This window comes from Schistocerca cancellata, chromosome 10 (assembly GCF_023864275.1).
Source record: "Schistocerca cancellata isolate TAMUIC-IGC-003103 chromosome 10, iqSchCanc2.1, whole genome shotgun sequence".
Lineage (NCBI taxonomy): Eukaryota > Metazoa > Arthropoda > Insecta > Orthoptera > Acrididae > Schistocerca > Schistocerca cancellata.
In genome coordinates this window covers 170310327-170321318 of record NC_064635.1, presented here as the reverse complement: position 1 = coordinate 170321318, position 10992 = coordinate 170310327, and the positions used below count along the sequence as shown (strand labels likewise).

General features: G+C 55.6%; 1 pseudogene; it reads right to left on the bottom strand.

Annotated features, from left to right (window-relative positions):
* Positions 1-10992, bottom strand: part of LOC126106224 (uncharacterized) — a 104935-nt pseudogene that overhangs the window by 4658 nt on the left and 89285 nt on the right.

Here is a 10992-nt window from a genome sequence, read left to right as displayed (position 1 = left end):
CTGCTGCTGCTGCTGGCCGGGACCGCCGCTGCCGCTGCTGCTGCTGCTGCTGCTGCTGGCCGGGACCGCCGCTGCCGCTGCTGCTGCTGCTGGCCGGGACCGCCGCTGCCGCTGCTGCTGCTGCTGCTGCTGCTGCTGGCCGGGACCGCCGCTGCCGCCGCTGCTGCTGCTGCTGCTGCTGCTGGCCGGGACCGCCGCTGCCGCCGCTGCTGCTGCTGCTGCTGCTGCTGCTGGCCGGGACCGCCGCTGCCGCCGCTGCTGCTGCTGCTGCTGCTGGCCGGGACCGCCGCTGCCGCCGCTGCTGCTGCTGCTGCTGCTGCTGGCCGGGACCGCCGCTGCCGCCGCTGCTGCTGCTGCTGCTGCTGGCCGGGACCGCCGCTGCCGCCGCTGCTGCTGCTGGCCGGGACCGCCGCTGCCGCCGCTGCTGCTGCTGGCCGGGACCGCCGCTGCCGCCGCTGCTGCTGCTGCTGCTGGCCGGGACCGCCGCTGCCGCCGCTGCCGCTGCTGCTGCTGCTGCTGGCCGGGACCGCCGCTGCCGCTGCCGCTGCTGCTGCTGCTGCTGGCCGGGACCGCCGCTGCCGCTGCCGCTGCTGCTGCTGCTGCTGGCCGGGACCGCCGCTGCCGCTGCCGCTGCTGCTGCTGCTGCTGCTGGCCGGGGCCGCCGCTGCCGCTGCTGCTGCCGCTGCTGCTGCTGCTGCTGCTGCTGCTGGCCGGGACCGCCGCTGCCGCTGCCGCTGCCGCTGCTGGCCGGGACCGCCGCTGCCGCCGCTGCTGCTGCTGCTGCTGGCCGGGACCGCCGCTGCCGCCGCTGCTGCTGCCGCTGCTGCTGCTGGCCGGGACCGCCGCTGCCGCTGCCGCTGCTGGCCGGGACCGCCGCTGCCGCTGCCGCTGCTGGCCGGGACCGCCGCTGCCGCTGCCGCTGCTGGCCGGGACCGCCGCTGCCGCTGCCGCTGCCGCTGCTGCTGCTGCTGCTGCTGCTGCTGGCCGGGACCGCCGCTGCCGCCGCTGCTGCTGCTGCTGGCCGGGACCGCCGCTGCCGCCGCTGCTGCTGCTGCTGGCCGGGACCGCCGCTGCCGCCGCTGCTGCTGCTGCTGGCCGGGACCGCCGCTGCCGCCGCTGCTGCTGCTGCTGCTGGCCGGGACCGCCGCTGCCGCCGCTGCTGCTGCTGCTGCTGGCCGGGACCGCCGCTGCCGCCGCTGCTGCTGCTGCTGCTGGCCGGGACCGCCGCTGCCGCCGCTGCTGCTGCTGGCCGGGACCGCCGCTGCCGCTGCCGCTGCTGCTGGCCGGGACCGCCGCTGCCGCTGCCGCTGCTGCTGCTGCTGCTGCTGGCCGGGACCGCCGCTGCCGCTGCCGCTGCTGCTGCTGCTGCTGCTGCTGGCCGGGACCGCCGCTGCCGCTGCCGCTGCTGCTGCTGCTGCTGGCCGGGACCGCCGCTGCCGCTGCTGCTGCTGCTGCTGGCCGGGACCGCCGCTGCCGCTGCTGCTGCTGCTGCTGCTGCTGCTGGCCGGGACCGCCGCTGCCGCTGCCGCTGCTGCTGCTGCTGCTGGCCGGGACCGCCGCTGCCGCTGCTGCTGCTGCTGCTGCTGCTGGCCGGGACCGCCGCTGCCGCTGCTGCTGCTGCTGCTGCTGCTGGCCGGGACCGCCGCTGCCGCTGCTGCTGCTGCTGCTGGCCGGGACCGCCGCTGCCGCTGCTGCTGCTGCTGCTGGCCGGGACCGCCGCTGCCGCTGCTGCTGCTGCTGCTGGCCGGGACCGCCGCTGCCGCTGCTGCTGCTGCTGCTGCTGCTGGCCGGGACCGCCGCTGCCGCTGCTGCTGCTGCTGCTGCTGCTGGCCGGGACCGCCGCTGCCGCTGCTGCTGCTGCTGCTGCTGCTGGCCGGGACCGCCGCTGCCGCTACTGCTGCTGCTGCTGCTGCTGCTGGCCGGGACCGCCGCTGCCGCTGCTGCTGCTGCTGCTGCTGCTGCTGCTGCTGCTGCTGCTGGCCGGGACCGCCGCTGCCGCTGCTGCTGCTGCTGCTGCTGCTGCTGGCCGGGACCGCCGCTGCCGCTGCTGCTGCTGCTGCTGGCCGGGACCGCCGCTGCCGCCGCTGCTGCTGCTGGCCGGGACCGCCGCTGCCGCTCCCGCTGCCGCTGCTGCTGCTGGCCGGGACCGCCGCTGCCGCTGCTGCTGCTGCTGCTGGCCGGGACCGCCGCTGCCGCTGCTGCTGCTGCTGCTGGCCGGGACCGCCGCTGCCGCTGCTGCTGCTGCTGCTGGCCGGGACCGCCGCTGCCGCTGCTGCTGCTGCTGCTGGCCGGGACCGCCGCTGCCGCTGCTGCTGCTGCTGCTGGCCGGGACCGCCGCTGCCGCTGCTGCTGCTGCTGCTGGCCGGGACCGCCGCTGCCGCTGCTGCTGCTGCTGCTGGCCGGGACCGCCGCTGCCGCTGCTGCTGCTGCTGCTGGCCGGGACCGCCGCTGCCGCTGCTGCTGCTGCTGCTGGCCGGGACCGCCGCTGCCGCTGCTGCTGCTGCTGCTGGCCGGGACCGCCGCTGCCGCTGCTGCTGCTGCTGCTGGCCGGGACCGCCGCTGCCGCTGCTGCTGCTGCTGCTGGCCGGGACCGCCGCTGCCGCTGCTGCTGCTGCTGCTGGCCGGGACCGCCGCTGCCGCTGCTGCTGCTGCTGCTGGCCGGGACCGCCGCTGCCGCTGCTGCTGCTGCTGCTGCTGGCCGGGACCGCCGCTGCCGCTGCTGCTGCTGCTGCTGCTGGCCGGGACCGCCGCTGCCGCTGCTGCTGCTGCTGCTGGCCGGGACCGCCGCTGCCGCTGCTGCTGCTGCTGCTGGCCGGGACCGCCGCTGCCGCTGCTGCTGCTGCTGCTGGCCGGGACCGCCGCTGCCGCTGCTGCTGCTGCTGCTGCTGCTGCTGCTGCTGCTGCTGCTGCTGCTGGCCGGGACCGCCGCTGCCGCTGCTGCTGCTGCTGCTGCTGCTGCTGGCCGGGACCGCCGCTGCCGCTGCTGCTGCTGCTGCTGCTGCTGCTGGCCGGGACCGCCGCTGCTGCCGCTGCTGCTGCTGCTGCTGCTGGCCGGGACCGCTGCTGCCGCTGCTGCTGCTGCTGGCCGGGACCGCCGCTGCCGCTGCTGCTGCTGCTGCTGCTGCTGCTGGCCGGGACCGCCGCTGCCGCTGCTGCTGCTGCTGGCCGGGACCGCCGCTGCCGCTGCTGCTGCTGCTGGCCGGGACCGCCGCTGCTGCTGCTGCTGGCCGGGACCGCCGCTGCTGCTGCTGCTGGCCGGGACCGCTGCTGCTGCTGCTGCTGGCCGGGACCGCCGCTGCTGCTGCTGGCCAGGACCGCTGCTGCTGCTGCTGGCCGGGACCGCTGCTGCTGCTGCTGCTGCTGCTGCTGCTGCTGGCCGGGACCGCCGCTGCTGCTGCTGCTGCTGCTGGGCTGGGCTGGAACGCTGGCTGACTGGCACCTGCAACACCTATCACTTCGACTGGTACCGTGAAAGCACAAATCAAAGGGCGGTATTCTATCGAATTACCGCCGGAGATCGGCACTATCATAGAAACACACGTGAAATGTAATGCCATTTCCCCCGACAAAACGCCGAGTACAGCCATAATCGCAACACGAAACAACCATGTTTTGTCAACATACACGTGACTTTAGCCCAGAGGTGTTGGAGCCACGAAGATGACGTCAGGGCCAGTCTATTATATTTATGGTCTAAGTGTTGAACACATGCCATCACCAGATGACGTGCGTCGCCGTATGTGCAGCGGCTGGGCATGTCGGTCCCACTCTCCCCGGTAGGGGGCAGCGCCACACATCGCTCCGCTAGGCTATTCTGTTTTCCAACATGTTTCGTACATGTGATCTGTTGTAGATGTACAAGTTACAGAATTAATGTTCTCGCTGTAACAAGCAAAATCTGTTCTTATTTAGTGTTTCCATCCTCTTGTCCCGTCTTTTCTAGATTGCAGAGTTTATTTAGCAAAAAACACGTAGATCATTTACTAGTAGCGATGCAATTCGGAAACTTATTTATTTGTGACGCAATATGGTATGTTTTTGTTGTACTGTACTTTGCAGTCAACTAGCGGAGACTGCAAGGCTGGTAAACAAAATAATGAATATTACCTCTATGTAAGTACATAACTGTCTAAACGCCTGCCAGACGCAAGATTCGAATCCATAGCCTCACTGCTGCAAGTGCGGCGAGGTATGTCATCTGGTGACGTCACATGGTGAACATATATGGTCCACTATTGGGTTATTTCCCGACATTAACGACCCCCATGTGCGTTATATTAAATTACTAGTCTCCGCATCGTCCACTAAGCTTCTGAGGTTAATAAAAATCACCATGTATATAGCCGCGACACTCGATGCAGCCGTGTGGCGTTGCAGGCACGTAATGCGATAAGCGAAGTGTACACACCGATCAGCCAGAACATAATGACCAGCTGCCTAATAATCGGTATGTCCACCTTTGACACTCATAACAGAGGCAAAGCGTAATGGCACGGAAGCAATGAGGCTTTGTTAGGTTGCTGGAGGGAGCTGGCACCGTATCTTCACACACAGGTCGCCTAATTTCCATAAACTCGGGGGAGGGGGACGATGAGCTCCGACGCTACGTTCAATCACATCCCAAGTGTGTTCGATCGGGTTCAGATCTGGCGAGTTTGGAAGCCAGCACATCACTTGCAACTCGCCACTGTGTCCCTCGAACCAATCCGTCATACTCGTGGCCTTGTGATGTGGCGCTTTATCTTGTTGCAAAATGTCACTGTCGTCGGGAAACATCATCGTTACGAAGGGGTGCACGTGGTCTTTGTCAAGGTGTATCGTACACTGGTTAGTCATCGTGCCTTGCAAGAACTCCACTGGACCCATTGAAAGTCGCGAGCTCTATCTTCTTATCTCGTGTTTTCTACTGAAAATCCCGTGCTTTTACTCTTGTTAACTTTCTTTATTTTTTTTAAATTGGTCCTGTGCGCAACAAATAACTTACTTGGTCTTTCGACTGTCTCTGCTTGATCTGCTGCATTCCATTATTTAACAAAACCATAAAAAAACTATTATTCATGCTAAGTGCACTGCATGTTCTGTATGGCGGCTCCTGCTGTTGCTGAGGCTGCTGCTGCTTACTACAACTATATATATTTCAAGAGAAAGGGTTTGATAAATCTAAAGTCGATAAATGATAATCCAAACAAGTAATAAACTATATTCTGAAAGCGATTCTTTCTCATTCAGTTAACAAAACGCTAGAAACTCTTTGGAGGCAGATTTACATACGAAGCGATTGTTCAGTGGCATTAAAGCAATATTACAAATTAATCAAACTCTTGAGACAGATTGAAATACTTCTCAGTTAAATGCATTATGAAACAATTCCATGACAATTACAAAAGAAATCAATGAGAAAAATCAAAACTTAATGATAGGAGTTGAATTCTTAGGGGAAGCCATTGTTAGGCGAATAGATTAAAGAAAAGGGTTTGTGTATGTGCGTAGCAGCAGATGGTAATTTTGATAAATTAATAAGCCGCTGCAAATTATAAAAAATATCAACTCACTACCAAATCCTGTGTCGCTGCTGGCGGACACAGCAGTACGACCCCTCACCCAACACACGTGCGCACCACAGCACGCGGGCTCCTACACTGGCCTCAAAACTGCCACTAGTTAAGCCGTGCGCTGCGAAGTGCGACAACAATATCTTAGATTCCAGAGCTTGTGTATGCGCGCTGTAGCCAACCTTTAAATCCTAAGAGAGTATTGCCAAATCTCACAATGGATGCCCATCTGAATGATCCCCAGAGCATAATGCAGTCGCCTCCAGCGTGTCTCTGTCCCGCAGTGCAGGTGTCAAGGAGCTGTTCCCCTGAAAGGCGATGGATTCGCGCCCTCCCATCGGCATGATGAAGAATGTGTAGCGATTCATCAGATCACACAACGCTCTGAAATGGGCACGTGATCATCGGCACTGGACGTTGGCTCAGAGGCACTCTTAGTTGCCGACATCGTCATGTTAACATTGGATCGTCTGCTGCGGAGTACCATCATTAGGAATGATGGGTGCACTGTGTGTTCTGGCACACTTGTTCTCTGCCCAGCATTAAGTTCTGACGTTAGTTCCGCCACATTTCGCCGCCTGCCTTGTCTTACCAGTCTGCCCAGCCTACGACGCCCGAGAGCTGCAATGAGGGGTGGCCACACACGATGTCTGGACATGGTTTCACATTGATCTACCATGTGTTGAAGATACACACAACAGAAATCCTCGAACACACGATAAGTCGTGCAGTTTTCAAAAAATGGTTCAAATGGCTCTGAGCACTATGGGACTTAACATCTCAGGTCATCAGTCCCCTAGAACTTGTTGTTGTTGTTGTTGTGGTCTTCAGTCCTGAGACTGGTTTGATGCAGCTCTCCATGGTACTCTATCCTGTGCAAGCTTCTTCATCTCCCAGTACTTACTGCAACCTACATCCTTCTGAATCTGCTTAGTGTATTCAAGTAATAAAAGCATTTTCACAAATATGATAAAGTTCGAAAGACAAAGAGCAAATAATTTTCAAAGAGTAAATATTTTTCCCTAATTCGCGTAATATTCTCCGAACCAAGAAGTACCTTGTACTAAACGTTTTCTAAAGTAGCCTCATACCTAACCACAAAAACTGCAGAAAATGGAGGAAACTTCTTATGGCAGTCTCCAGCACGCATTTCTTCATGTGATTTTGAAATCAGTCACTGGACGGAAGTACCGACCAAATAAGTCCGTGTGTTCCTAGGTACACTACCGTCTGGGTACAAAACTCTCCCCCAGATCAGTTTTGCTGTTTTGGCTGCAAAATAACTATCGATGGCTCCAGTAGAGCGGAAATAAAATAAACGCTGGATATATAGTAAGTAAAGCATTTCTGAAAAACAGGCATCTGTTAACAAAGAATAGAACTTTAAATATTTGGAAGTATTCCTTGAAGAGATTTGTCTGGAACGTGGACTTACGAGGAAGTTGAAAGTGGTGAATAAGCAATTCACACTAAAAGTGAACAGAAGCTTTTGAAATGTGATACTGTAGCACTGATGTTTTGTACTACCTAGCTACATAGCACAAGGCTCCCCGCTCGTGAAGAGATTATACTAATTAAACAAGGTGTCGAAAAATTTTAAGAGTTTGTAAAATATGAGGCAGGAAGGCCAAGGTGGCCGTTAGTTTTCATTTCAGTCCTTTTCCACTAGCAGTGAAAGGTCACACCCTGCTCACCGTTTACATGGAAAATCCGCTATTCCAGGTGTCCCAGCCTATGGGTCACAGGCACTACCCACATGAGCCAGAACAAATCCGCAAGAGACACACGTGTTAGGTGTGTCACGGCGCCTGCTCTTCTTGTTGATGGTTTTTTTTTTACAAGAACGAGAGAGACGGCCCATATGAAGTCTTGTCCTTAGTTGGTGTAGGTCCGTGAGCATCGTCAGCTAGTGAATTGCCATTAAGCACATACAGGGTGTTTCAAAAATGACCGGTATATTTGAAACTGCAATAAAAACTAAACGAGCAGCGATAGAAATACACCGTTTGTTGCAATATGCTTGGGACAACAGTACATTTTCAGGCAGACAAACTTTCGAAATTACAGTAGTTACAATTTTCAACAACAGATGGCGCTGCGGTCTGGGAACCTCTATAGTACGATATTTTCCACATATCCACCATGCGTAGCAAAAATAATGTGTAGTCTCTGAATGAAATTACCCGAAACCTTTGACAACGTGTCTGGCGGAATGGCTTCACATGCAGATGAGATGTACTGCTTCAGCTGTTCAATTGTTTCTGGATTCTGGCGGTACTCCTGGTCTTTCAAGTGTCCCCACAGAAAGTGTCTGGCGAATAGGGAGGCCAATCCTCGCCGCCTCCTGTATGTTTCGGATAGCCCAAAGCAATCACACGATCATCGAAATATTCATTCAGGAAATCAAAGACGTCGGCCGTGCGATGTGGCCGGGCACCATCTTGCATAAACCACGAGGTGTTCGCAGTGTCGTCTGAGGCAGTTTGTACCGCCACAAATTCACGAAGAATGTCCAGATAGCGTGATGCAGTAATCGTTTCGGATCTGAAAAATGGGCCAATGATTCCTTTGGAAGAAATGGCGGCCCAGACCAGTACTTTTTGAGGATGCAGGGACGATGGGACTGCAACATGGGTCTTTTCGGTTCCCCATATGCGCCAGTTCTGTTTATTGACGAAGCCGTCCAGGTAAAAATAAGCTTCGTCAGTAAACCAAATGCTGCCCACATGCATATCGCCGTCTTCAATCCTGTGCACTATATCGTTAGCGAATGTCTCTCGTGCAGCAATGGTAGTGGCGCTGAGGGGTTGCCGCGTTTGAATTTTGTATGGATAGAGGTGTAATCTCTGGCGCATGAGACGATACGTGGACGTTGGCGTCATTTGGACCGCAGCTGCAACACGGCGAACGGAAACCCGAGGCCGCTGTTGGATCACCTGCTGCACTAGCTGCGCGTTGCCCTCTGTGGTTGCCATACGCGGTCGCCCTACCTTTCCAGCACGTTCATCCGTCACGTTCCCAGTCCGTTGAAATTTTTCAAACAGATCCTTTATTGTATCGCTTTTCGGTCCTTTGGTTACATTAAACCTCCGTAGAAAACTTCGTCTTGTTGCAACAACACTGTGTTCTAGGCGGTGGAATTCCAACACCAGAAAAATCCTCTGTTCTAAGGAATAAATCATGTTGTCTACAGCACACTTGCACGTTGTGAACAGCACACGCTTACAGCAGAAAGACGACGTACAGAATGGCGCACCCACAGACTGCGTTGTCTTCTATATCTTTCACATCACTTGCAGCGCCATCTGTTGTTGAAAATTGTAACTACTGTAATTTCGAAAGTTTGTCCGCCTGAAAATGTACTGTTGTCTCAAGCATATTGCAACAAACGGTGTATTTCTATCGCTGCTCGCTTAGTTTTTATTGCCGTTTCAAATATACCGGTCATTTTTGAAACACCCTGTATATTCACGCTTCTTGTGTCGGTAGTGGCCATTGGTGGCGTGACTCGCTAAAGTACGGTGAGTAATCAGTTTCCGTGTGCTAATCAGTAAAAATTCCGACGCGACGCAGTAACGCATGTACAGACCCATAGGTTCGGTCAACGTATCGTGTTGCTGAAGTAGCAAGCTAAACCGCTTTTTCCAGGACCGGTATCCTCAGTTCTCATGACTATGTACACACGTCCAAAAAGGTTTTGCATCAACCCGGTTCCTAGAACTCTTGAGGATAGACGTTGACTGTGGATAATGCATCACAAACACAGTGTCTTTGACTGTTCAGAGATGTCACTAAACCCGCCCAAAGACGTAAACAACCGTGCATGAGCAGCGCCTATTAGACAGAGGGGATCCGACAGCCAATCAGTTCCAGTCATTCCACCACGAAGGAGGTACACAGCTCGTGTTGTCTGTAATTCAACCATGCCGTCTGTAGTTCCACCATGCCTAGACGGTCAATACCGCGGTTCGGTTACGTCCGCATTGTTACTTCGTGCCAGGAAGGGCTCTCGGCAAGGGACGTGTCCAGGAGTTCCGGAGTGAACCAAAGCGACGTTGTTCGGACATGGAGGAGATACAGAGAGACAGGAACTGTCTATGACATGCCTCGCTCTGGCCGCCCCAGGGCTACTACTACTACTACTACTACTACTACTATTATTACTACAGTGGATGACGGCTACCTACGGAGTATGAAATGGAGGCGTTGCTGTCAGGATTCCTCCCAGCCAATCATGCTTTTCGTGCAGCCACAGGACGTCATGTTACGACTCAAACTGTATGCAACAGGCTGCATGATGCCCAACTACATACCCGACGTCCATTGACGCGTTCCACCTTTGCAAACACAACATCATGCACCGCGGTACAGATGGGCCCAACAACATGCCGAAAGGATCGCTCAGGATTGGCATCCCGTTCTCTTCACCGATGAGTGTCGCAAGAACGGAAGAGCAGAGCTGTGAGACGATGCCTTAAACCAGACCATCGCCAGACGTGTTTCGAGGCAACCCGGTTTGGCTGAACGCCTTAGACACACTGACCACCGAGTGCAGCAAGGAGGAGGTTCTCTGGTGTTATGGTGCGGCATTATGTGGGGCCCACGTACACCTCTGGTGGTCATGGAAGGCACTGTAACGGCTCTACGATATGCAAATGCCATTCTCCGACCGACAGTGCAACCATATCGGCAGCATATTGGCGAGGCATTTGTCTTGGTCTCCCCCTACGATTTTTACCCTCCACGCTGCCCTCCAATACTAAATTGGTGATCCCTTGCTGCCTCAGAACATGTCCTACCAACCGATCCCTTCTTCTGGTCAAGTTGTGCCACAAACTTCTCTTCTCCCCAATCCTATTCAATGCCTCCTCATTAGTTACGTGATCTACCCATCTAATCTTCAGAATTCTTCTGTAGCACCACAATTCAAAAGCTTCTATTCACTTCTTGTCCAAACTATTTACCATCCATGTTTCACTTCCATACATGGCTACACTCCATACAAATACTTTCAGAAATGACTTCCTGACACTTAAATCTATACTCGATGTTAACAATTTTCTCTTCCTCAGAAACGCTTTCCTTCCCATTGCCAGTCTACATTTTATATCCTCTCTACTTCGACCACCATCAGTTATTTTGCTCCCCAAATAGCAAAACTCCTTTACTACTTTAAGTGTCTCATTTCCTAATCTAATACCCTCAACATCACCCGACTTAATTCGACTACATTCCATTATCCTCGTTTTGCTTCTGTTGATGTTCATCTTATATCCTCCCTTCAAGACACCATCCATTCCCTTCAACTGCTCTTCCAAGTCCTTTGCTGTCTCTGACAGAATTACAATGTCATCGGCGAACCTCAAAGTTTATATTTCTTCTCCATGGATTTTAATTCCTACTCCAAATTTTTCTTTTGTTTCCTTTACTGCTTGCTCAA